The following is a 27728-nucleotide window of genomic DNA, read 5'->3' as shown; positions in this document are numbered from 1 at the left end:
GAAGGAAGGTCCTAGCATATTCTGAATGAAGATATATGTGTTCAATTCAGGACACTGTATGTATCACAGACACAAATATTTTTGGTTGGAATACATTACAAAGACCATTCTATTTGGGATGGCTTCAGGTCTCTAAGCAATCACTGACTAATTCCTTAAAGGTGGGCCAGGCAGATAAAGAAACAGGTTTATGTGGTTTAACCATAGGGTAATGAGTATAATAATTGCCAGGTTGGTTCAGAGCCTTTGTTCCCTTTGATGGTGGGTAGAGCTTGTGAAAAGAGGATAAAGCTGAAAGAACTGAATGTTTTAAAATAGGTTGTATGCACTCTGGGCTGAAATAGAAAATGTATGGTTTTCAGCCCCTATATTAATGAAGTGGCTGAGGTAACACACCTGTTTCTTTTTGAAGAAAAATCCTGCTTCAGCTACAAAAAAGGTACTAAATAAGTCTAAAAGCATGATCAGGTAAGTGCTTGAGTGCCTGATATGCTGATTTTAAAAGTTCAGCTACAGCATAATTAAGCATGTGATTCTGCTGCAGTGGAAATTAAAACAGAGGACTTTGAGAACCTCTGTTCAAAAGTACATTCCAGGTTTTAGAGGTACAAGATTCTCCCTCTTTATTTGAGGAAAATGTTATCATAGAATTACAGAATGGTTTGGGATGGAAACCAAAGGTCATATATTTCCTAACCTCCTGCCGTAGGAAGGGATGCTTTCTGCTAAACCAGGTTGCTCCAAGCTCTGTCCAGCCTGGCCTTACACATTTCCAAAGATGGAACAGCTTCAGCTTCTCTTGGTGGTGTGTACCAGGGTGTCATAGTCTGCATAGTGAAGAATTTCTTCTTAATCTATAACCTAAATCTACCTGCTTTTAGTTTGAGAAACTCTTTATAAAGTTTGATAAACTGTTGATAAACTCTTGATAAAGAGTTCTTGGTAAAACATGTTTGTGGCTTTTCCTGCCTAAGTAGTTTTATTCCCCAGGGTGGGACACCCAAGGGGCATACTACAGAGCATTTGAAGACTGAGTTACCTTTTCTTTCTCTTCCCTTTTCCTTACTACATAGCTGAGCAGAAAAGTCCACATACCAAGCTTAAATACTGAAACTAGAAAAGTAAGAGTAAGAAAGGAACAAGTTGAGAAAAATTGCAGATTAATTCCCCTCTGGGGTTTAAAAATAATTAGGGACATAACTGTGCTCTTACATAATGTTCTGCCTGCTCTGTTCCCATGGTAGTAGAGCTTTTTGCCATCTCTTGCTACTGACTGCTGAGGAAATTTTAAATCTGAGAGTGCATTGTTGAATCTCACCAGAAGAGCTTTGATCTTTATAACAGAAGCCCACATACTTCCAAGTGATGTGTATTGCATACACATACAAATGAATTACAGTAGAAATAAAAATAATTCAAACATTTTTAAGATGTCTGTAATTTGAAGCTCAGAATGGGTACAATAAAATTGTGGGTCTCCTTTGTAAAGAAAACACCCAGATGGGCTCACCATCTACACTCCATATGGCACTTAGTCTCTGCTCTGCATCCCGCTGTGCTCACAGTGTAATCCATATGGACCTTACTTGATTGGTTTCCTGTTCCTGCAACACTGACTGTCTGTTCATGGCTTTCCATCAAACATGCACTTACTGCTGAGAGAACACATTATTATGTGATGATTTCCTAGATTGCTGGAAATGTGGAAGCGTTATTTTTTGTGTGTGTTGATCTATGTCGTGGCTTTGGCCATTAGTGGTGAGGTAGAGTGCACATATATAAAGCCAACGTGCAGAATTTTAGCCAAATTATGAGTGCTCATGTGCACCCTCTATAAACAGCTAGCAAGCATTTCTGTGTTCAAGCAGAGTGCTCCTAGGATGTGCAAGCCATGAAAGGGAGAGCCAGGAACCTGGAGGAAGGGGATGGGCAGGTAACAAATGGCTTCAGCTCTGAATGAGGTATAGAATTTAAGGGGAACTCTGCAGTTGCTAGGGTGTCAATTGCATGTGCATAGATGAGAAGCAAAAAGGACAAAGGAAGTGCAAGTGCTGCTCTGTCGAGATTTTCAGTTTTCAAGGTGAATTAGCAGTTCTTGCACATTGCAATCTGAAAGCATGTGCTGCAAGTCTAAAACAAGGTTTACACCTGTTCCAGGTCATGGAAATTCCAGCTTTAATGCTCATTAGATGTGTGCATAAAAAACCTGTGAGCAGCTCATTAAATATTGACACAAATTGTAGGGGTTGATCTCACAATCATATCTTGCTAGTGTTCATAGGAAAGGGGTACAACTTTGATGATCTCAAGTTGTTTTGAAAGCTACATTCAGTTCTCATTGTCCTGATTCTAAAGAGGTTGAGCAAGAGGATGCAATGTTGTATGATCAAAGACCATAAGAACATGGCAGACAGACTACAAAGATAGAAATGTGGAAAAAGGAAAAGGGAGAAGTTGGTCTAATGACTATGTGGTAGAGATTAAAAAGGATAAAGAGAAGGAAAAGGTTTTTTTGATGTATGTTTTGTTGTAGTGAACCATGCTAAAAAGCATTCTTTTGAACATATTGCAATTATCCTGTGGAACTCTGTCATTCAGTATTTCTATAGCAAAGAAAGTTGTGGTATTCAGTAAAGAATCAGATAATTGTGCTGATGATGAAAACATTCAGAAATTCATTACATGTTATATAAATTATAACATGTAATAAATATACATAATAAATACAGAGTAAATATACATTTCAATTTTTTTTTAATGTGAAAATGTGTGTCTGTATCTTATAGAAATTAGCCTAGATTCTGGCCAGTAAGATTTAGGATTATGCTTGTTATATACACACAAACACATACACATATATATATATATCCACAAGCATGTGCACACATATATTTACATTTATTTATTTATCTCTCAAAAAAGTCTCAAAGATTTTGGCATCTTTCTTGAACTGTGCACAGTAAAAAGCAGAATAAGGGAAGCCTTGGGACTGGTGACACAACTGAAAATGCATAAAATATACGCATGCTGAAGGACAGAAGGAAAAATCAGCATCTTTTTGGAAGTCAGTATCTCTTCTACATGGTTATGCTTATATAAGGGAAAATACTTGTGATAAAATATATCCTATTATATCCTTTATTTTTATTGCTGTCATGACAGCTGATAAACTGCTGATTGTGTCTGGTTTAGTGACAACTTGTAACAATTTCTTTCTTTCACAGCATTTTGCCTTTACCCTTTTCCCCAGCTCCAAGAATAATTTAAGCAAATTACCACTATGATCTACATCATAGTTTCTCACTATACTTATTTTCAGATACAATACATTCATACCTACAGATTTACAGATGTAGGTATGGTTGTTTTAGGGACCAAATTTGCTTGTACTCTGCACACACAGTTCTACGTGCACCCTGGCAGCTAATGTATAATCACCATTGTTACTATATCACAGAAACGCAGAATAGATGAGGTTGGCACCTTTGGATTATCTGGTCCAAACTCCATATCAAGCCCTAGGGACACCTTGGGCTGTTAGCTTAGGATTGTATCTGATCAGGGTTTGAATATTGCCAAGGAAGAAGATTCCACACCCTCTCTGGGCAACCTGTTGGGGGAAAAAAGCTTTTTCTTGTACTTAAACAGATTTTTCTCTGTTTCAGTTTATGCCTTCTTGTCTAATCATTCTATCCCATGAGGAAAAGTTTGGCTCCATTTTCTTTACTTCCCCCATCAGGCATTTACAAATATCAAAAACATCTCATCTGGGCCATTTCTTCTTCAGTTTAAGTAGTCCCAGCACTTTCAGTATTTCTTTGTATGACAGGTACTTCAGTCCCTTAATCATCTTCGTTGCCCTTTGTGGACCTATTCCAATATATCCCTGTCTTCTGTTGGAGACCAGACCTAGGCACAGTACTCCAGATTCATCTCACTAGGCTGAGCAGCCCTCCCTCTTTCTGGCAATGTTCTTACTAACACAGTCCAGGAGGTTCATGGCTTTCTGTGACACAAGGGCACATGGACCTTGGTCGATTTTCAGCTTGTCTAACAGGACCCCAAGATCCTTTTTGGCAAAGCAGTTTTCCAACCAGTCTTCAGCATGTACTGGTATGGGGGGCTATTACTTTGAAGGTGCAGGAATTTATTTTTCTGTTTGCTGTACTTAATGAGATTTCTGTCAGCCCACTTTTTCAGCCTGTTGAGACCCCTTTGAATATCAGCACCACTTTGTGGTTTATCAATTGCTTCTCTCAGTTTTTTTATCATGTCCAAGTTTTCTGAGCACGCATTCTGTCTCATTATCCAATTAATTAATGAAGATGTTAAACACTATTTGCCCTAGTATTGACCCTTTGGGTACACTACTTATATGTCATGGACTGCTGCTGCCCTCCTGTGCTGTTTCTCCAGGAGCTATTGGGGTTATTCGAGCTTCCCATGAGTATCATGTCTTGAAAAAGTGAAATTATATGAAGGTTTTGTCTGCATTTTCTTGATCAGCTGTCCCACAGTAGATACACATGGTTGTACCAACCACTTTGCTCTGGCCTCTAATGCTGACCCATAAGGTCTCAGCTAGCTCATCATTCATCATTCAATACAAGACCTCCATGTATTCCTTCATGTATTCACTCCCATAAAATGACTCTCCCTTTGTGCCATCCTGGCCTATACTTAAATGTCCCTAAAGTGGGACATGTCTCCATCCACTGCAGCACTTCAGTAGTGTGAACTGTTACCACACCTCTAGGATGCTTTCACAGCTCTGCTGCTGCACATTGACCTCAATTTCCTCATTTGTTCCCTGTGTTTCATGTGTTACTATACAGGCACTTCAGAGAGGCACCCAGCCATGCTCATTTCTCAGAAAAAGTACGAGTCTGTTCCCCCTGATACTGTCTTTGCTTGCAGGTACTCCTTTATTTCTGTGCCTATGCTTAAAATGGACCCTTTTTAAGTTTTTCTTCTTTTTTTTTTTTTTTTTTTCTTCATAATAATAAGGATGTTCCAGTCCACATTACCCTGGAACCCTTGCTTGCCAACCTAGTCCAGCATTTCGTCATTTAATTACTGGCTGTGGACTTTGTCCCATTGCTTCTACTTTAAAGTTCTACCCACTTTCTTACATAGCCTGATGACAAAGATGATTTTTTTGCCTCTTTGAAAGGTGAGTCCTGTCTCTTTCCAGCAGCTCTCAATCTTCAAATAGTCCCATGATCATAATAAAGCTGGGGATTGACCCACAGAATCAGTGAGTCCCTGTCAGGCTGGAGGAGACAAACTTGCGGTGTGCTGATCTCATCCCTTCTTGTTTACTTGGGAAGATGGATCTTCTGTCAGCGTGCTCCTCTTGCTACTTCAGCCTCAATAAGAGAGCCCAGACATCCCTGCAGCCCCAGACCTGAAGAGATGCATCTGCACTCGAGTTGAGGCCCCAGCTGTGCTGGGGAATAGCTCCATTGTTGGGGGACTGAGCCCTGCAGTTTGTCTCCACTGGTGCTGAGCAGCGCATGTGCTGCTCTCCCCAGAGCTTGTGCCCCCACTGTGTGCCCTTCTGCATGAACTGCTCCCTCTGTTACACAACAACCCATCACCAGAGCAAATGAATTTCTAGTCTGAACTAGCCACTACCTAGATATTTTCTGTAACTCTGCAGTGGTTTGCTTCACCCTGCTTTATTACAGTGTCAGAATAATGCTTTGAGAGTGGTTTAACAGCAGGGAACTATATTGTTTATTCAACAATAGATTAGGCCTGGAGAAGGAAAGGTGTGAGGGCAGGAATGGGTACACATAATCTCAAATACCAGCAGAATGTCAGACTTTTAATAACTTGATCAAAGCCAGAGATGTGTATCAACTTGTTCCTTACTAAGGGAGATGTGACCTGGCCAGAAAATAATTGAAAAAGGGTTAGCAAAAAACAAATAATATCTCTAAGGTTTTTGTTAGGTTTTTTTCCTCACTTTGTTTTTTCTTAGGCTATACAGACTTACATTTTAGTGTCTAGGGTGTTTTCCTTTACTGTAATTTTAGATGCATTCATTTACAAGTGGAGAAATAGTCTTTAAAATGTCATTTTGTGACAGACATCAAGAGGTATTTATACACACTGATTAGCAGCCACTGTCTTTTTAATGAGAAGTGGGATATCATTTTTCATTGTAACAGATCCTTCTGTCATTGTTCTGTACTCTATTTTTAGCAACTCCATCAAAAATAACTGAATACAACAAAGTGAATAGCTGGAATGCTCCCAAATGAGGAAATCTTCAAAAAACTTCACCAAACCCACAAAATGGTTATCTCTAAGGAATACAGAGCTACTCTGTTTCTTTCCTAAATATATTCTCTTTTAGTAAAGTATAGTAACAGCGTATTAACAAACGTTATTAGATTTTAATTAATGATTTTAAATGTTAACATTGCATTTAAAAATTAAAAAAGTTGTAGATCTGTTCTTGCCATGCAGGTAGTGGGGAGGCAAAATTCAATGAATATGGGATCATTTTACATGTTATTTTACATGACTGCTACCAGAAACAATAAATGAAGCCTGAAGTCCCAGAGTAATTTTTTGCCTCCCAGGTACATTTAGGCTCCTTTATTCTAGTTAACCCATCATTGCTCCAGCAATTTGAAGTACATGTGAATTCAGACTTGATGTTAATAGAAGCTCTCCTGAACCTTGAGTCACTGAAATAATCTGGAAAACTACAGTCTTCACCACGAATATTGCCTAAAAGGAAATGACCTGGACAACATTTCTATAGAGTGGACACTGTATTGACTTTGCAGTAAAATGAGATGATGGTAGCAAGTTTAGTTTAGTCATGTCTGGTGCAGCATAGTTCTTGCCATTAGAGTTTCTCACAGGTTGAGTATTTGTGCTCCTGAAAAGGAATGAAATGTTCCTTCATTTACCTGAGCACCAGGTAGAACTGGTGACCTGATGGTGACCCTTGTAAAGTAAGAAAGGACTGGTTTTAGGGATTTTATGACCTTTGAGTTTGTTTGTGATTTCTTTTCTCCCCTCCCTCCACATTTCCATAGCAACAAGGTTTTGAACCAATTACTTTATCATTAAAAGAAAAATTTCAGAGAATGGGAAAGATAAATAGTACTGAAATCCAGAAGTCTGGTGTTCACAACAAATACTGAAAACTTATGAGGAACTACCTTTGTATTTTATAAGTTTATAATATCTTTGGTATACATGAAGAGAATATGTTGTTTTTTTTAAGTGATACAACATACTGGTGCTTCATCTTCCATTAAAAGACATACATAGTATGAATTTTAACAGGTCACAATCCTGGTACACACCACAGTTAGAAACATAATTATGCCTATTGAAACTCAGTGGGCTGAAGGATTAGAATTTCCGTGGATTGGTGGAATTCAGATTCCACTCTGAAGTGGAGTTTTTGTTTTAACATCAGTTCTGATCACTCATTTTCAGACTTTTTTTTAAAAGGATCTAAGTGGATGTGGATTCATGATTTTCCTGCATTATGTTTTGGCAAATGGGAATTTTACCTTATTTTACAGCAGCAAATATCATGGATATTTATTTCTTTGATACATATTTGTTGCTATGCATAAGCTTCAGAATTTTCATGTTTTCTGCTTATATTAGTTGCGTCTAATGTAACCATACAAGGTTCATGAAGATGAAGAGGGGAAAATAAAGCAAATATTTTTGCAACACTCACTAAAAGTGCTTAAAATATGTAAGGTAATTGTACCAGTTAACTGATACCATTAGTTACTATTGAAAGAGGTGAGCCAGAGCTGCAGTAAGTGCAGGAACTTGTGCTTGGAAACAAGAAACCACTCATCAAAACAGAACTTTCCTTAGCTTTACTGCCATAATGACGGAGCTTCTGTTGAGCCATTAAGGAATATTTGCATTTTCAAGCTAAGTATATCAATCTAGAAAAGGTAAAGTGGAATGAATGAATAATTTTTACATACAGATCTTTAAGTTTTCCAACCTAATCACAGGTCCAGAACTCTCCTTCTCTGAAAGGAAGCTTCTGCACTAGGAGAGTAGATTTTCTTGCTATGGGCTCTTCAGAGTTAGTTAAAGATCTATTCAAAGTTAGTAGGTGGTTTTCCTGGCTTTTCTTCACAGCTGTTGAGAGATCAGACAGGAATGCAGGGATTGTTATCACTTCAGGTTTTTTCTTGAGACATTTGAGAAACTGGGCACAGTGAAAGAGGCCCTGAACACATAGGAGGGCTAACACAACCAAACCATAGCTGTCAAGAAGTCATGTTACTGATAGATTGCCCCAAGTTGGGTAAAATATGATAGAGGCCACATTATGGTGCCTCCCCTTGGGCACCATGCAGTGGGCATTCTCTGTAACGTTAAAAGAGTTTTCATAGTGTGATAAAATGTAATTAAGCAACACTGAATTTGAAATGAATTTGCAACCACTCAGATGTTTCTCAATACTTTGTGTTGTTCATTAGTATGAAAAACTGCTGCCTTTACCACATTTACATTCAACTGAGGAGTATGTAATGAGGGAAAGTAGCAAGAAAACATATAAAAGCTGTCTGTATAGCAATGCAATAGCAGTTAAGAAATATAATAAAATGAACACAACCACCTAGAATTAAATGCTAATTAGAATGATGTATTTTGGCCATTCACGGAGTTTGATCTAAGCTGTAGATTACTGGCAAGCACAGGGTGTTGAGCAACAGAAAGATAAACTTTCCAGATCCATCTTTCTGCCAAAGCTGTCCTATTTAAAGTGCTTTCCTATATGATGTTCATCTGATTATCTGGACCAAACATTTTACTTAATGTTTCAGCACTAAAATATGTGCTTTATTTATTGACCATGGAGATCCCTCATCCCTCTCATTGGCAATAATGACCCTGAAAAAAATATTATTTTCTGTACAGGAGCAGAGTCAGGAAGAAATTAGCCATTGGGTCATTGATTGCACTGCTTCACAGCTGTAGGCAAGGATTAAATACAGTGGTTTCCAATCCTTTCTAGCAAGGTAATACAGCTGCCATCTCTTCATCACAAAACCATAAAAAGTATTTAATTTTGATTTGGATAATTATTTTCTTTTCATCATACAGACAAAATCAAAATATTTTATTGTCATTGCTTCTGAAAAACTCTGACTCCCTGTTGTGCTGTGGAACTAATCAGGGTGTACTTTACCCTTATTGACTTCAGAGGTATTGTTTGGAAATGAGGTAGTATTGCATAGTGCAGTAGTTCAGACTGCAGCTGATATACCATTAGAATATCTTTGTCTGCAGTTCAAGAAATATGCAATGTAATACTGTGTTTCACACAGTGCAATAGCTTATAGCACTTAGAGTTCCACTTACAATCCTGCATGGAAAAAAAAATATATATATAGAGAAAAATGGGCTAGGAACCTTAAAAGAGTCTGTCTTTAATTAGTCTTATTTAATTAATTTTTTTTTTTAATTTTTCTGAATCATCTGCCACACTTAAGCATAGACAACTCCAGTAAAGTGTTTTTCTCACTTCAGAAGGAAGTTTCAATCTATTTTATTTGACAGCTAACTAAAGTGTACAGTTTTCCTTTCTTCACTTTCATGGCCTATTAATTTCCCTTATAAGGCTAATCAATTTTCCTACCATTAACCAACGTTACCACATTAGACCAAGTGGTAGAAGCTCTTCCCAAGCTGCATCTCTGTGAACTCTACTACTAAAATGGTCTTCTTCAACACTGCTTAGAGCCAGAAGACTAGGAACTTAGAGACTTGTATTCACCTAAAGCAAAGCAAAATTAAGTAATTTTGCCCACAGATTATGCAGTGTGAACATCCAAAGGTAACTGACTGCTTTTTGAGGATGCCTCTCAGGTTCATGAGCCTTGCATGAAGCAAGTAGCTCCCCATCGCCAAACTGGTTCCAAGGATTGTGTGTTGCACTGAGGGTGAATTTGTCAGCAGTGCCCAGTATTCTCTTTCAGGATTAAGATATTTGCACGATGCAAGGGCCTGTGCTGTATGCCAGTCTTCATCAGAAGACTGGGATGTGGGATAGTGTGTGATACCCAGAAAAAATGGTGTAAGCTTCATTGCAGTGAAAACAGGGGAAGCTCCTCAAAAGTAGGACAAAGACTGCATTTTTTATTGGTATTCAAAGTCATAGAATGATTTACAAAGAAGGATTGATTTAGCATCACAGGAAATGTAGTCTTAAGGAACAGTGGGATAAGTGGGAGGTAATTACAACGGTGTAAGTAGCGCTATGATTTAAGAAATAAATATGATAAATAACTTTTCTGGAGAGGAGTGGCAGAAATCTCCTCCCCCTACTGGGTGATAATGTCTGTTGAAAAAGAGCTAGACCTAGAGACAAGGTTTCTATGCAGGACACAAAACTGAGAATTTTTAGGAATACATTTTGTTTTAGTGAAAAATCTGCGTCAGTAATTTCCATGTTATGTATGTAGCAGGCTTGAGTGGACCTGAAATGAGGAGAGGAGTAAGGACTCAGACTTGCCTCTCAGCTAATGCAGTGATGCCCATGGTGTTAACTTGGTAGGTGAGAGAATCACACTTGGAATTGTCATGCTTTGCTCACAATAGTAGGTTAAATCCCTTACCTCTGTTTCAAGTAAATATTTCTGTTAGTTTACTGATCAGACACAATAACATTTGCTCATTCATCTTTGCGGGAGATGTTTTTGCATTTGGTAATTCAATACATGATAAAGCCCTGAACTTCCACCTTCCCCAAATCAGGTGGAACAACCCTTATTAACTCTTATTAACCCTCTCTTCTGATTCTTCTTCCTGTCTTCCCTCATTTCTCTTTTGAAAGTTTCATTTCATGGAGAGAGAAAGTAATTTTAAGTCATAAAAATTCTTTCCTAGCTTGCTCTGACAGACATGATGTTTTGGTTTGTTGGGTTTTTTTGGTGTGACTTTTATTTGGTTTTTTTCCCCTTAGATTTATGTATCTCTTGGGCTGTGCAAAGTAAAACAGATCTTTGAATGTCTGTTCAAAATATATACACAGAAATTCTGTGGTCCAGGAATTGCATGGCAAAATGGGCGGACATCAATGCTCATCAATAGAATTTTCTTAAATTTATAAGAGTTTACAAATTTACTAATCTAGAGCTGAGATCTAAATGAAATGGTTTAATGTCTAACAGGTAATTTTTCAAAGACAACTCTCTTTGGCTTTAGAAATGCCAAGGATTAGAATTAGAAACTTCACCTTCTTTCAGGTAAAAGAACATTTTCTACTGATATTGAGGTAATAGATACATGGAAATCAAGTCAGAGCATACAGAAAATGGTTAAGTTTAGAGGATTTGTACCTTGACTAAGGTACAATAAGAATTGTCATCATTAGTAATTTTTAAAAGGTCTAATTTCTCTGACTCAGCAAGGAATCCACCTTTATTTGCTCAATTTTGCAATAAAAATTCAGGGAAAATCCTTTTGTTCACACAAATATTTAGACAAGATTTACACATTCTTTGTGAATAAGGCTACTGCACCATGAATGATCTCTTTCTTTTTTTCTGTTTTTGTTTTTTTGTTGTGCAAACAAGGGTATTCATGCTGAAATTTCTTAACTAGCTCCATAATATAAAATGGCTTTGTATATGTATGAGTTACAATAGAGAGGGAGACAAAAAGTGTTTTAAAACAAGCAATAGATAAGCTTTGGAATGAATTAATGTTAGAAGAAAAATTTGAATTACAGGATAATATCAATAATGGCAAAAAATAATTACTGAAAGAACGGGTCTGTGCTCTGGGATAAACTATTCTATTCTACTATTCTGAAACATTTGGCTGATCAGCCTCACCTCAGTCCCTAGGTTGGTGATTGAAAATCCTGGAAACCACTTCTGGGTGCTTGAAGGACAAGAAAACAGGAGCAGTCAGCATGGACCCACCAAGGGGCAGTCATATTTGACCAAGATGAAAATATTATGCAATAAAATTGTTGTCTTGATAGATGATGGGGGAGTACTAGATGTTTCCTAGATTTTAGTAGTTATTGCACTGTTGTTTCCTGTAAGATTCCTGTACAGAAGCTGTTGAAGCACGGGCTGGATGAGCAGGAAGAGGTGGATTGAGAACTGGCTGCATAGCCTGGACTAGGGCATGGCAATCAGTGGTACAAAGCCTGGTTGCAGGCCAGTAACTAGCAGTGTACCCCAGGGATCTATAGGTGTTCCAGTCCCACACAAAACCTTCACTAATGCTTTGGATGGTGGGGCAGAGTGTACCCTCAGCAGTTCTGCTGATGATGCTGACCTGAGAGGTGTGGCTGATATGCAGGAGGGTTGAGCTGCTGTCCAGAGGGACTGTGACAGCCTGGGGAAAGGGAGAGAAGGAACAGACTAACTAGCTTGCATTTACATTAGTTTTCAACTAGGATGCCTGTGGGATCTGCACACTCTGAGTGTGGTTTTGAACTTTCCTGTAGCAGCTAATGCAGCAATATAGTGATAACAATTAAATACAAATTTTAGTAGCTAGCAGCTTCACAGTATTCTGAAATATCCCCCTTTATGCCCATGTTATAGAGAGGAGAATTCAACAGTAATTTCTAACCATATCATGGTTTCTAACACGAACATAATGAACACAGGTGAAGCTGTAAATGATTTTTTTCACTGCTGTTCTCAGCTCAGCTGGCCCTTCCATACTGAGTGACTGTCACATTAAAAAATATTACAGGTTGTATGAAAGTAGACCTTTTCTAAAAGGTTGGCATATGCCATTTCCAGGTGAGTCGTATTGATTGGTATATGCCATTCCAGGTGATCAATTTATTAGCTGATCTGTAAATTTTTACTAAGGCATTTAAAATTATAAATTTCTGAATGTATAAAATGTGCAATAAAGTACTCAAGATGAAGATTTTGGAAGAATGTTGGTATCTCTTGCATGCTTGTTGTCACACTCAAGACATTCTCACGCTGTTTCAATTTGTCCATGTTGCAGAATGACTTATGGATAAATTTACATCTCCTAGAGATGTTTCACATGTATTGAGGCCTAGGTCAAACAAATATTATGATGATGTAGGCTTTAAAGCTCCTTGTAGTTTACATGATTTTTCTGACACATGGTCCAAATGAATGAAAATTAGTATAATATTTCTTTGCAAAACTTACTTTTTTACAGCTGCTGAGACCAAAATTTAAGTGAAATTTGGCAGGGATCAGTAAGAGTCATCAGAGAGAATAAAGTGAACTGAGACATCCAAACAACACAGCCTGGTTGTTCAACAGGCAGGGCAATAAAATCTAATCCAGTGGCATGACTGCCTGCCTGGAGTCAGGAGTACTTATGTAATGTCCTGGTAGTCACCAGCAGCCAGAGCACAGCTGAAGCAGTAATTCTTAAGGAGTAGAAAGAGGAAAAAAATCAGACTCAAAAAGTCAAGACCTTATTTACCCCAAGAAACAAGTTCTCCAAGGTAGTTGATAAGACTACACAATAAATACACTAATGTAGAAAAGAACATTGTGATGTGTCTCAAAGAAAATGCAACAAAACTGCAAGGGAACAGAGACTGTTGCCTGTCTTTTTGGTTGCAAGCTGTGCAATCTTTATCCCTTAAAACTCAGGACAGATGGACTAGATGTTTGTTACTTATGTGTCTGACTTGCTGATTATGTGGTTCACTTACTAAAAATGTCAGTACATATTTCTTTTGTGAAAGACTACCACCACTCCCCTAAATGTTTTAGAAATACTCGGTGAATCTTTCCTGAATTCCATCTGTACTCCCGTGAAACACCTCTGTTTCATCTTCTTTTCAGTTTTTCTACTGTTTCTTCAGGGGTCACTGTAAAGTTGGAGTCAGTCCTGCCTGCAAATTCTACCTGTCTATCTGCTCATTACTAAGAATTGATTTTCACCTACTTCTTGTTTTCAACACCTCACCTTCGCGATTCTGAACTTCACAGAAATGAGGCATAACCTTTCTGATAGCCATAGTCTTTTAAATTTCATGATTTATCTATGTAGAAATGAACTAGAGCTCCACTTTATAATGGATTTCATACTTTTGAATCCCTGTTATACCATGAATTTTTTTATGTCTTTATCAGTTTTTCTTGCTGCATGTTAAAATCTGTGCTGCAGTTCTGCTAAACTGGGAATTTGCTCTTTCCCACTAAACACAGTTCCAATAGTGATGTACTGTGCTGTAAAGGCAATGCCCTTAGGTTCAGCTGAACTAAATCCTTCCAACCTCTGTAGCCTTTTGAATTATCTCTTAACTGCCTCAATTCTTTTTCATCAAACTGTTCAGTCACAGATACCTGTGAGTTTAAGTGTTGAAATACAGACTCTCCTGAAAAAGAAGCTTAAGCAGACTGCACTAGCCTTTGTTTCTTTTGTTCATTAAGCTGAGAACCATCACCAGAGAAAAATATTCTCGAGTTTCATATCCTGCAAGTACAGATTTAATGTAGTTATGACAGGTTACACTATTCCTCTTAGCTGTATTGCAAACATGCTCTAAGATTTTCATGTTTGATTTTCCACAGAATCCTAAAGAATCCACAGAGTCATAGAATCATTGAGGTTGGAAGAGACCTTTAAGATCATCCACCCCAACCATCCAGCCAGCACTAACCCCATTGGCTCCTAAAGCACTAAACCACATTGCCCTCACCAGATCCAGACACCTCAAACACTTCAGGGAATAGTGACTCCACCACCTCTCTGGGCAACCTATTCCAATGCCTGAAAAGTGAAAATTTTTTACTATAATCTAATCTGAATCTCCCCTGGGTCAGCATAAGGCCATTTCCTCTGGTCCTCACTGCAGGCATGGTAGAAGGGACTGGCCCTCTCCTTACTACAGCCTCCTTTTGGGTGGTTGTAGTGAGCAATAAAGTCCTTGCTGAGCCTCCTTTTCTCCAGGCTAAACACACCCAGCTCCCTCAGCTGTTTCTCATAGGATATGTTTTCTACATCCTTCACAAGCCAGGTTGTCCTTCCCAGAACAAGCTCCAACACCTCAAAGACCTTTTGGAAGTTAGGGGCCCAGAACTCAATGCAGTGCCTGATGAAAACTCAAAGAAGTATTAATAATAATACATCAAACTGTTTTATAAAATACCTGTAAAAAGGGACTAATTTTCTAATTATGTATCACAGCTTCATGATCTTTGTCTTTTGAATTTAACTGGTTTGTAATCCTTAGAATATGTATGGGATTAGCAATTAAAACAAATGTAACCAGTTTAATTTTCACTTTTGCTTTCCAATTCAAGATTATTTTATTCTTCAGGAAGAATAAAATAATTTTCCTCTTGAAGTTATTTTGGTGGGGACTTTAGTGACTTTGTTGTATTACAGAAAAGCTTGCAGCTACATTTTCCTGTCTAATATTCAATTTGATATCAATAGCTAATCTATAATTCAGAAACATTCCCTCAGTGTATAAAGCATGATTTCAGCCCTCTATAATCCCTGGATTCAACTTTTGAAGATGAATGCTCTCACTAGAAGTCCCTTTCAGGTATTTTTTGTTCATTTGGGGGTTTTGTTTTTTTGGTTTTTTTTTGTTTTGTTGGTCTTTTTTAATTTCTTCTTTTAATACAGAACAGTGATATGCTGATATATAATGTGGTTAAATTGAAAATTATTGTGAAATGGTTACATTCATGGTATCTAAATATGGGTATTGGATGCTTGGATCTGTACATGTTTTTACACTTAATGCACTTTCTGTCCATCACAGCTTCTTCTGGGTCTATGATTTTTCTAACTCATTATCTTTCCATTTTTTAATTTCCCCTTGTGATAATCTGTTTGTCCAGTGTAACTGCATCTCTGTTTTCTTCTAACATCTTTTTGACATGTCCTTATTGCTTCTCCTGATTTAGGTTTCTATCTTGTAGCTGTCATTCCAGTAGCTTTATATCTTTGATTTCAATCACTATTTGATCTCTTCTAATGGAATCAGTCAGTATGCCATAATTACATGGTGGACTTGTTAAGTGACTGTCAGTCAAAGACTCCTCAAATTTAGAGAAATGAAAGAAATTCTGTTCTTTGAGAGGTGCATGTGATGACAATGATGTCCTTCAAATATTTCACTTTCCTTAGGAGCACTGTATTTCTCCTGCTTTCACATTTTCAGAGACAGGTTTTTCATTCTCTATTAGTACCAAGCTAACAAGTAAATGGAGAATTTCAGGTACTGCTATATTCAAAAAATAGCAGCATGTTTTTGTGTTAGATCACACCTCAAGGTCACACTGGGTTAAGGTTCAGGACCAGCATAGGCTGCAAGGGAAAGTTCATGCAGGGAAACTTTGTGGCCTCCATATGAGATGGTAGATATGATGTGCTGTGCTGTCTCAGTCCCTGTTTTTTAATGCTGATACTTAGTGAACTCTATACAGTCAAAAGTATGAAGTATTTGAGAAAAAGCCATTAAAAATTCATGAATAATGGTGGCATTACTTCTGTATAACAGTGGATGTTTCAGTTCAGTTTGCTGTTTTGGCTCAAGTGTGAGGAATTGTATAAGATCACATTAAAGATGCCCACAGGACATATGGAATAAGATCTCCTTGTTGACCTGAAGTGAAAAGAATCAGGACCACATGATAGAGTTTGAAAACTGCTAACAAAATATCAAAAAAGTCATTAGTTAGGCTGTCAGTGTCTTCTTTCACCTTTCCCCTGGAACCCCCAGAGATATTTGTGTCTAACCTTCCATCTATGTGGCTGGGAATTTCAATCTGCTGTGATGCTGAATTTAAGAGTGCATGGAGAGACAAATTGTCTACTTCTGTTTTCTGAGTTAACGAGTCTCAGTGACTCTGAATGAAGCTATATCCTGGTGATATCTAGAGGCAACAACCAAAATCATGATGAATATGTCTGAAGAATGTTTGGAAGCTGGTAAGATGATCTAGAGGGCATTAAAAAATGAAGTATGGAAATGTGTTCATGGTTTGAAAGGATATATTGAGCTTGCCACAGAAAGCCTATAATGTCATATTATAGTCATATGTTTTACTGAAAATACTGCTCAGTCATGTTCAGGGAGGAATTGTTCATTTAGGTGAGAAGATATTATCAGCATTGCCAGTAATGTTAAGTAGGATTTTGTCATCAGCTGCACTTTTATTGTCTTTTGCATCCTCCTCAGCATTCCACAGTGGACCAGCAGTAGTCTGGTACAGAGATTTCCTGGGAGATTCTGTGCAAGCAAAGCCTGCTATGCCTCTGTGACACTATGCTGCCCCTAGGCACTATGATGAGGAACTTGAACAGTCTGCACTAGACTTGTCCTTTTCATATAACTTTCTGTAAGCACTGTCAAGCAGAATATAGGGCTTGATGAACCTTTTGATATGACTCAGTACATACAGTTAATTTTTTTGTTTTGTATATGCATTAGGGAGAAGAGGAAGAGTACCAACTTGTTTCCTGAAAATTTTAAGTTGCTTTCATGTTAGTTTTCCCCTTTGTAACAGGAGAGGTCGGTGCATTACTCCTTAAACATCTTAATTATGTTGAGTGATGTGTGTATGCCTTCCCTCTGATGCACCAAATTGCACAGGTCTGCCATTTGTTCTGTCTGGTCATCTTATAAATTAATAATTTTGTCTTAATGAACTTCTAACCCTAGGATTAAATTATTTAAGAAGAAAAAGTCAGGTATTTGAATGACAGAAACTCATCCATGTTGGATACAGGCATTAAAACCATCCTTAGGAAATTAGTCCTGTTTCAGACCTATTACAGTGTTGCATAGCATGATTGTGTGATCTGCTCATCTCAGTTACTTATTACAGGTCCAGATGCTGATGGAGAAGGCAGCTCAAGATATGTCTTTTTTTTTTGTCTGTGAGATTGTATGGTATCTGGATTAATATGAAGTTCTGAAATTATAAAGTAAAATTTAGAGAAAACAGGGAAGCTATGCAGGTAATTCAGGGCATACATAAAATGGTTCTTGGCTACCTTTGCAATTTAAGAACTTGACAAGCTATTCTGTGAAAACAGTAAGGAAACTGTGTAGGAAATTTAGCAAACAGTTTATCTGAATACGCCAACAGTGAAACACTCCATCATCCATCTGTTGATTCCTCCATCTATTCATTTGGTGATTACTGTAGCATTTCCTTTGTCACAAAACATGCATCACAGACTATGCTTCTTGCTGAGGGAGTCACTTTAAAATGGCAGCCCACACTGAGAGACATCAGAACAATTCACAGCTGGGCAGATGTTGAAACAGTGCTGGTATAATGCAGCATTTTTAAAAGGTGCCATAGCAATTCATTTGCTGATTCAGCCTTTACAGCTACAACATTTAGCCCAGAACATTCAAATGAATTTCCCTTAGTTAGCAATCTAAACATGTCTAACCATGCATTGTTCATTGTGTGAGAACACTTGACTGGTACTCTGGGAATTATATAATGATCTTAGACATACCAGTAATACCTCTTTCCTCTTCAGAGATAGAGCACCTATTGCATTGAAATCTAAATGAAAATTACTCCTTTGGATTTCCAAAGCAATTCATTTTTGCAACAAACATGTCTAGGAAAAGCTATATTAGGCCTCTTTTACCTCTTATCTCTAGGAAAAAAAGTAAACTTTTTCTTAATGACTCTCCAAGCTGAGATTTCGTGGGAAGGTTATGACATCCACCTGTTAAGATACACCTTTAAGTTACAAGGTGTGAGACCCTCACAGTTACCAGCAATGGAGATGTTTGTCTCTTCTGCCTCAATTCTGGATGTCTTTGTGCTCACAGCCTGCACCTGTAACCTTCACTGTGGATTTCTCTCTTGAATCTCTCCTGGGAAGTTGCAGGAATGTTATGGAGATCCTCCTGAGTGCATTTTTTGACCGGAGGAAGTGATATTGACCACGGATGTATATTCTTGTCAAGATGACAGTGGCAAGTCTAATAACATAGCCAAGTTTCCTCATATTTACTGCAAGTTTGGAGTAAATGCCTGTGCCTATTCAGTGGATTAAAAGACATTTGGTAATTTGTTTAGTCATGGGAATATGATTTTTTTGCTTGATGTATGTTTCAGTTCAGCCAAGAACATAATACACCATGGCATGTACACCATAAAAATCCAAGAGGCCTAATGACACCTTGCAGCAAGTTTTCAGGAGGGATGCTCAGGTCCTTAAGTAGTAATTATTTTGTGAATTATCCTATTTAATGAAAGAATTTTTGTAAATAAATCAAATTCAGTTTTTAAGGATTACCCTTTGCTTATCAACCACTGATATCCCAAAGTAGATGAATATCCACCTTGGTAGGTAGATACCCAGTAGGATCATTCTGGCTCCCTATACAGTGAATGGTAGATGAAAAATAAAGATGTCTAAGATCAGCAGTGTAGGTTTTTGATCTCTGATGTGCCATAAAAGAAGTGGAAGCTTGTAGGCTTTGCTATTGGGTATGCAGCACTGACTACAATATATGAGTGACTGCAAAGCTGCTTATATAGTTTTGCAGAAGATTACTTGTTAAATCACCTGCCAGGATACACATATAAAGCTCTTGTGAGACCCATCTCATATTTAGGTATTGAAAGGGGAGAAATTGCAATGAACTCACTGTAAAATGCAACCTTTTGGTGCCTCTAGGAAATTCTATGAGGCATTTACTGGAATTAAGTTTAGCACTAGGAAGGATGTCTGTCGAGGGTTATAATCTAGGACATATTATGAATTTTTGCTTTGGAAAGTGCCTGTGCTAGACACTAACTGCTTATTTGACTTGTTGCTGTCTAAGTGAAGGCAGTGTTAATGCTGTTTATTTTCAGAAATACACTGCTTGTTCCATTAACATGTAACAAAACAGAATTTAATTTTATCATTTATTAAATTGTTAGTATGTAACAGTTAAAAAAAATAAGACCTACAGAAAAGACTTTAGGAAGAAAGGATTTAAAATATTATTTGGATGATGACATAAATATTAAAGAGCACAAGCATATGATATATTTTGGGAAGCCTGTCACCAAGACTGAAAGTGTATTTACTTGTGTATGAATGTCTCTGGAAAGTCTAAAGACATTTTCTTCTACTTGTGACAAGGCAAAGAATTTGTATTACTTACTTATAGAATATGGTTTAATTTAAATTAAACTAAGGAATATTCTGGTGGCCTAACTTCAATTTTTCACAGAAATTCAGTTGGAATGTTAGACCAAGAAATCAATTCAGGCCACCTACTTTCCTTTATCACTTGCCTGTGAAGCTCCCAATACTGTTTCTATTCTAGATTTTATATTTTTCTGTGTGTCTGGGATTAAATATCTCTGCATAGTTTAGAGTTTGAACAGCTATGTGTTCAGATGACTGCTATGCTCTATTACAGTTCAGAGATGCAGTGCCTGAAGTGCTAAATTGTTCAGAGATCTTTTGCCTTCAGGAATTGTCAGAGTGGGCACTTTACCAAGGGACCAGAGCCAAGGTGAAGGCATGAGTTTAGCTCAGAACAGCATCTGAATTTTTTACCTTTTTTTAGAACATAAGTTAGGGTACATCTCAAGATACTGAAATATTAGTTTTTAGGCCTCTTCTGCTCCAGAGATTGCTGTCATCACTGAGCTGATATGAAATGCTTTAATTTTGCTGTTGAACTTGCAGCACTAGGCAGCAACACCATGATTCTTAGAATAAAGAGAGTCTGGGGAGGACAAGATACCACCTGGGAGCAGGAAAGGAAATTGTCCTGTTCATGTTTTATATTAATGTAATCTTCTGGTTTATTCAATTTGTTTGTGAGCTGGAAGTATGTGTATGAGGCAGTGAGACGGGGGAGGACATTTATGTATAGTACCCAGGATTGTCAGGGAGTTTTAAAGTCAATCACTTCTGATACATTTTCCCCAAACTGATCTTTAGTAAATTTCTTTTCCCTCTTGAGACTAAGCCACTTTTATATAGTTGTATAAACTGCAGAATATGAGAAGGGCTGCATCGGTTATGCCACTGCAAGCTTGAGACTAGTGTTGTCTCAGAGGTAATAAAAATTTGTATGATAAATGTTCTTTTAGAATTAAATAGTCAAAGTGTTAAAAAAAATGTTATTCAATGTAACTATTTCAGTACACAGTAATCTAAAAAGTCTTTATCTCATTTCCTATTTTAGATGGATGATATTCACACTATAAATATCAAAATTACTGAACAGTTAACAGCATTTAATGGTATCTGTACCTTAAATGATCATCTGCAGTCAGGGGAATCAGATTAATTGTAAAAGGCCAAATAATTCTACTGTGTTTAAAGTCATGAATGGAAGTAAATATTCTAAGTGCATGCTTGAACATATATCTATCTATATATATATACCAAGCATCAACATTCAAATCCTGATCTCATTAGAGAATCATAGAGGATCCTGAATTGGAAGGAATCCACAAGAATCTTCAGAGTCTAATTCCTGGCCTTACACAGCACCGCTCCCAAGGGTCACACCCTGTGCCTGAGATTGTTGTCCAAACGTTTCTTGAAGTTTGTCAGGCTTGGTGCTGTGACCACTGCCCTGGGGATCCTGTTCCAGGGCCCAAACACCCTCTGGGTAAAGAACTTTTTTCTAATATCCAACCTTAAACTCCCTGACACAGCTTCAGGACCTTCCCTTGGGTCCCATCACTGGGCAGCACAGAGAAAAGATCAGTGCCTGCCCCTCTGCTTCCCCTCATTATTTTATTAATCTACTATAGCTGTCAACAAGTATGTCCCTATTGTGTGTGTCATTTTAAACTTTTAGAATAAATAAAATAAATATGGTAGCTACCCTTCATCCACTAAAATGGTAGAAGCCATATGAACAGAAAATAACAGAAGTTTCTGCTGAGATTACAGGTCTGTAAAGCTCTGTATTCTGAATTGCTACACAATGTGCCTAATTTATGCTTTTTGATCCTTTAATAATTATAATTTGGATTCTTGGTGTAATTGTTAATCTCTATAAGCAGTCAAGCAAGCAGATCAGCTACGTCCAAAGACTAAATCATATGGCTTAAAAGATCTTTCTGGTTATGGCATACAGAGTTTGAATTGCATGGTGTGGGTAAGCTTTTTTGTTTGCAGGAAACAGGTGACCTCCAGCATTAGGGAAGAGCACAGACATCCTAAACTTGTCTGAAGAACTGGAAAAGCCCTCTGACCTCACAGGTTTCAGAATGGCAGCAGGCACTGAACACACAGTTTCAGCACCTTCCTATCCACCTCCTGACTGCATGGTGGATTAAACACCTACACGTGGTAGGGAATGTTCTGATTGTGTGGAGCTACATGCAGGGATGTAGGTGATTTCTTTATCCAGTACAGAGGCAATGAATATAATTAGATGACTGACAGGTCTGATAGGATTGTGCAGTAAGTGGTCTAAATTACTGCATTGAATTTGAGAACAAATACCTGTAAGACAAGGAAGAGTAACTAAGACTTGCATCTTTACTAAGAAAATGTAAAGGAATGAGTTTGGGGAGAAGGAGCTCTCAAACAGAATAAAAAAGATGAATAAATGATTCACACAAATCTTCAGTGTCTTCAGACTGCTCCACTCCCTCTCACACATAGTTTCCTCTTACCTTGATATATAGCTTGTATGGTGTTGTAACAAGAGAGTCTCATTCAAGTTGCTTTAAAGTTTATCTGCATCATACACGACCTTTATCCATCACTGTTAATAGTTCCTATGTATTGATGGAAATTCAGTCGGTTCAGATTGACTGGTATTTACAAATCTGGAGGTGAAGTGTAATATATTTACGAAAGACATCTTTAGAATTACTAAGATGCATGGTTTTAGGTATTTCATGAGTTTTCTTAAACAAAATTATTTTCATTTTCTTGTAATATCAAGATGATATGAAATATGTCAGCATCAGAAAAGAGTTGTATCTAGATCTATAAATAGATTTATTACCTGGAAAAGTTATCGCAGTTTTACTCATCAGTTATTTCAGCAGCTTGCACGAAAGCAACAAGAATGTGCATAGTTTGAGCTTAGGTGATGGATTTCAAAGATTATTTCATATTGGCAGTTAATTTTCCATTAATAGATTGATGTCTGACTTGAGTGGTTAGTTAACAAATGCAAACCCTTTTCCATTATTTATGTCTGAAATATGAGGAAAGAGAAAGGTTGCAAGTGAGAAAAGCAATGAAGGGTATGTGTGGGACCAAAAGCTAAAGCTAATCTAATTGTTGGCTGGCACTAGGTGACTGCAAAATGTCTCTGTCAGGGTGGCAGAAATCCCTCCCCAGCAGAGCTGATTTGATATCTTTGACAGTGTGATAGATAGCTTTGCAACAGACTATATCCTGGTTTGCCAGGGGATGATGTGCCCTTTCTGCAGTTTGTGCCCTGTTTCATGCCAGACGTTGGTCGGAATGGTTCATTAGCTAGGGAGCCCTCCTGGTGTATTTCACTGCCTTGCAGATAGAGCCAGTCTATTTTCTCATGCAACAGATACGAGGAAATAGCTGCTGTGTTGATTTGATTCAGATTTGTACACTGGTGTAGCAGCAGGCAGAAGCTCAAACTGTAAAGCTGGGAAAAGATCCGTAACTGGCAATTAGCAGTAATTGTGATAGCTATAACACATTCATATCACACTGGTTTCAAAATGTAGTTCTTGGCACTTGAGTACATTTAAGGAAAGTACAAATTATTTTTCTACTGTTATCCCTTTTCAGTACTGTAACAGTGTTTGGAGGATGTGAACAAACTACATTTGCAGGGAGAATATTTCCCTGGAGAGCTGTCCCTGAGCTTCCTCTGTGGATTTCATGTTAATAGAAAATGAGAAAAAAAGTAAAAAACTTCATGGGCAGTATTCAGGGATTCTGGATTGTTGCATGAGGAGCTCTAAACCAGTGTATGTTCTTTTTCTTGTTCTTTCATTCTTTTCCTATAACATGAAACATCCTATCTCTCCTTTACCATGGACTCAGCTCTGGTGAGGCTGCATCCTGAACCCTGTGTTTAGTTCCTCACTATGAGAAAGACATTGAGGTGCTGCAGAGAGTCCAGAGAAGGGCAATGTAGCTGGGTCTGGAGCATAAGTCTGGTGAGTGGCTGAGAGATCTGGGCTTGTTTAGCCTGGAAAAAAGGACGCTCAGGAGATCTTATTGCTCCCTACAACCACCTGAAAGGAGGCTGTTGGCAAGATGGTGGTTGGCCTCTTTACCCACCAAACAAGTGACAGAATAAGGAGAAATGGCCCCAAGTTGCACTAAGGCAAGTTTAGATTGGATATTAGGAAAAAAATTCTTCACTGAAAGGGTTGCCAAGCATTGGAACAGGCTGCACAGGGAAGTGGTGGAAGTCACAGCCTCTGTGGTGCTTAGAGACATGGTTTAGTGACAGACCTGTCAGTGCTGGGCTAATGGTTGGACTCCATGATCTTGGAGATCTTTTCCAACCTTAATGATTCCATGATTTTATTATCTTAGTACAGAGTAACCTAAGATCTAGTTTAGCACTTTGCATATGTCATTGTGTAGAGCATACCAGATAAATTAGAAGAGTACTCACAGGAAATAACAGAACTTCTTTAGCTGATAATCTCTAATAAGCATTTACAGCTAACCAGAACCTCATGTTACCAGTGCATTGAGTAAAGGTATTACTGAGCCCTGCTGCCTTTTAATTTATTGTTTCTATTAATGGCATCTAATCTCCTGCATAAATCACAAATATCTACTGAAATTTAGAATCATCAGTGTCTGTAATTAGTAATTTACCCATAATACATTAACTTTTAAAATGCAAGAACCTTCTTTGACTAATTTTTAACATATTTGGTTACTACCCTTTTAAAAAGACAAATTATGTTAAATATTTCTGCTAATAGCACTTTTAATGCCAGTGAAGTGCACATAATTACTTTTGAAGTTGCAAACAAATTAGAAATTTACTGTATATATTTAGAAAAAAAAAATCTTATGCTTGAATAATTTATAACCCCAGAATCCAAATTATTATTATTTTTGAATAGTTAAATCCCTACATGATTCTCTGAAGAATTTTTCTGTCTCGAGTCACTTTTATGCCAGTATGGGGATTTTTTACTTACCAATTTTTCTTGATAGGGTATTTTATATTAAGCTTTTAAACATAGATATATACTTAGTATTTGTTGAAAAGCACAGAGGAAGATTTCAATGTTTATTTGGGGTAATTTTATACTTTGGTTTGTTCTAATTTTCTTGTTTTCCATGATCATTCATCCTCTTCCTAAAAGAAAAAAAGACACTTCTATCTTGTTCTTCCCCTATTAGGAAGCTGGTCTCTTAAAAATTTTTCAGCAACAGATGTTTCTTTGATGAATGTATCAAGGGAATGTAAATATTTGCTGCTCAACAAGCTGTTATGAACCAAATCTACTTGGGCCATAAGGAAGTCCAAAGATTGGAATTACAGAATATATGCTGATTCAGTGTCATTTTGTCTTGCATAGGCAAGTTTAGTCTTCAATTTAGATCTGGTAAAGATTGCAGTAAAATAATTATTTTCTAATGATATAATTAAGCTTTATATAGAAACAAATGAAATAAAATTCAAACATCCTTTTCCAATATGAAATTAGTTTCAAGAGCATTCCCTTACTGACAAAACACAAAGTATTAAAGCTTACCCTGAACACACAAGGTCCCTGATAGAAATTCGCATCTAAAAATCAGCCTCAATTCTAAGGAAATTTTCATTCATCTGTAATGAACATAATATGATACCAGCCAAGTATTCAAGCTTCTTCTCTTGTTAATTTTCTTTTGTATAAAAATAGTCTCACAGATCTGTGCTGTTTTCTGCTGAACTGATATAAAAGTCAGTTTTAGGGCAAACATTGTTTCATTTTTTAGTAAAACTACAGTAAATGAGCAAGTGTTCATTTAAGTTACATTTAACTTTGGTAGGTTGCTAACCAAGATGGTGCTCAACTCGCCCATGCTGAAACTTGACTGTGGCAAGAAATCCAGATTCAGCAGCTGAGAAAATCATACACTTCAGCTAATAATTCTACATATGGAATAGATGTGGAACAATTCATTATTAAAAATTAGTTTACTTGTGGAGGTTAACAAATCTGGGGGAGTATTATGGATGTGACACAGAAATGAAGGAATGAAATATGGTACCTGCAAATATGCCGCTACTGGAGGGACCTGAAGGGAAAAAAGGCAATGAAAAAAACCCAAGAAAAATGTCAAAATATCTATCTATTTTAAACCTGTTTTGACTACAACTGTGATTTTATTCTTGTCTTGGTAAAAGAGTATTTTACCGCTTAAGTTGTCAGTTTATCTGAATAATGACTTATCCCTTCTTGTCTTAAGACTGATGGTGGAGGTGGTGAGGTGGTGGAGAGAACTTTGCAGTTGGTATCTTACTGCATGATGGAGTGTCCTCCTGATTACCTTTCAACATGTAAAGATTTCTCTGTGTCTCCTGCATTTCCAGCTCACTGTCAGCCTGGAGGCAGCAGTATTTTGGTTTATACACTCGTCACAATACAGCCTTGTTGTTATCTATTTATTGTAAAATTCCAGTTCCTTCAATCCAAATAATTTTTTATAGTTTTTGCTTAAAATAGCAAAAAAATAGGCAAACAGTTAAGAGAATTTATAAAAAACATAGAGCTATGAAAAAAAATTGCTTGAAATAAGAGCAAACTAGAAGGTTTCTCTCCCTTTCTTCTTTCTTCAAATGATTTTTTTCTTTCTCTTCTAACAAAACATTTATGGAAGTTTCTTCTTTGAGTGTATATTATATTTCAAGCTGCACCTTTCAGAGTGTTAACCTTTCTAATCTTCAGCACAGAGCACTCCCAGAGGGCACTTCCTTCTGGTGTCTCTGTTAACCTTTATAGACCACTACTCCTCTGAAATTTTCCACAGACTTCAAAAAGATTAATTCCTTCTACTTAAAATTCATCAAGGGGACCGTTTTACTGTTCTTCCTCAAAATAAACTGCATTTCTCTGTACAACAGTGCCTTGACAGAGGTGCCATCAAGTGTTTTAAATGTTTTTGGGTGTCTGATCCAGCCTCTAACAGATGACCCAGGAGGGCACAGGTTCTCCGTAACTCCTGAGAGATGGCAAGACCTGTGTGGTTGTCTTGGATACCTCAGAGCACTGGATTAAGCTCAAATTAAGACTTCTAGCTTTTCTGTTTGATTATTTTGCCTAAAACGAGATGTGATTATAAATGTGCAGCAGCTCCAGGCAGCAGCAACTTTTGAGTAATTGTTCCCGCAGTCATTTGTCTTAAGCATAACAAAACTGCACTTAAATGTGGCACAGCTGAATAAAGTTGAAGAGTTTAGGTAAACAGACTTTCATATTTCAGAATCAAGGAACTCTGTTAAGCAGAAATCATGGCAGTAGCATCTGGGTAAAATATGAAAAAAAATAAGCCTGCAATGATTTTTTATATTTCTTTAGAAAAATTAAATAGGTATGTGCCTTACACATGTCCATCAATGCACTCTCAGAGACTTCCAACTAATTTGCAAAGCATACTGTGAACTGTCTGAATAACTACCTGAATAACTGATTTCTATGGAAAATGAGTTTCCAAGACACATTAGAAGTATTAATTGTAGCTGAATACATAATGCCCTTCTTTAATTTCTTTTCTGGAAATCCTTCCTCATCTTCTAAAACACAGAATATCATCTGTCTCTGCTCACTAGT

The 27728-nt window shown here is 37.3% G+C and overlaps 1 long non-coding RNA gene across 1 annotated transcript in view; it reads left to right on the top strand.

The window, feature by feature from the left end:
* Positions 1-245: 245 nt before the first annotated feature.
* LOC147653059 (uncharacterized) overlaps positions 246-27728 on the top strand; it is a 37131-nt gene continuing 9648 nt past the window's right edge. Inside the window, exon 1 of the long non-coding RNA XR_015286690.1 lies at positions 246-468. This is a non-coding gene — a long non-coding RNA (uncharacterized LOC147653059). The remainder of the gene's footprint in view (positions 469-27728) is intronic.

Source organism: Cyanistes caeruleus, chromosome 5 (genome assembly GCF_971803275.1).
Source record: "Cyanistes caeruleus chromosome 5, bCyaCae1.hap1.1, whole genome shotgun sequence".
NCBI classification, from domain to species: domain Eukaryota; kingdom Metazoa; phylum Chordata; class Aves; order Passeriformes; family Paridae; genus Cyanistes; species Cyanistes caeruleus.
The sequence above is the reverse complement of the archived record's forward strand: the minus strand, read 5'-3'. Positions and strand labels throughout refer to the sequence as shown.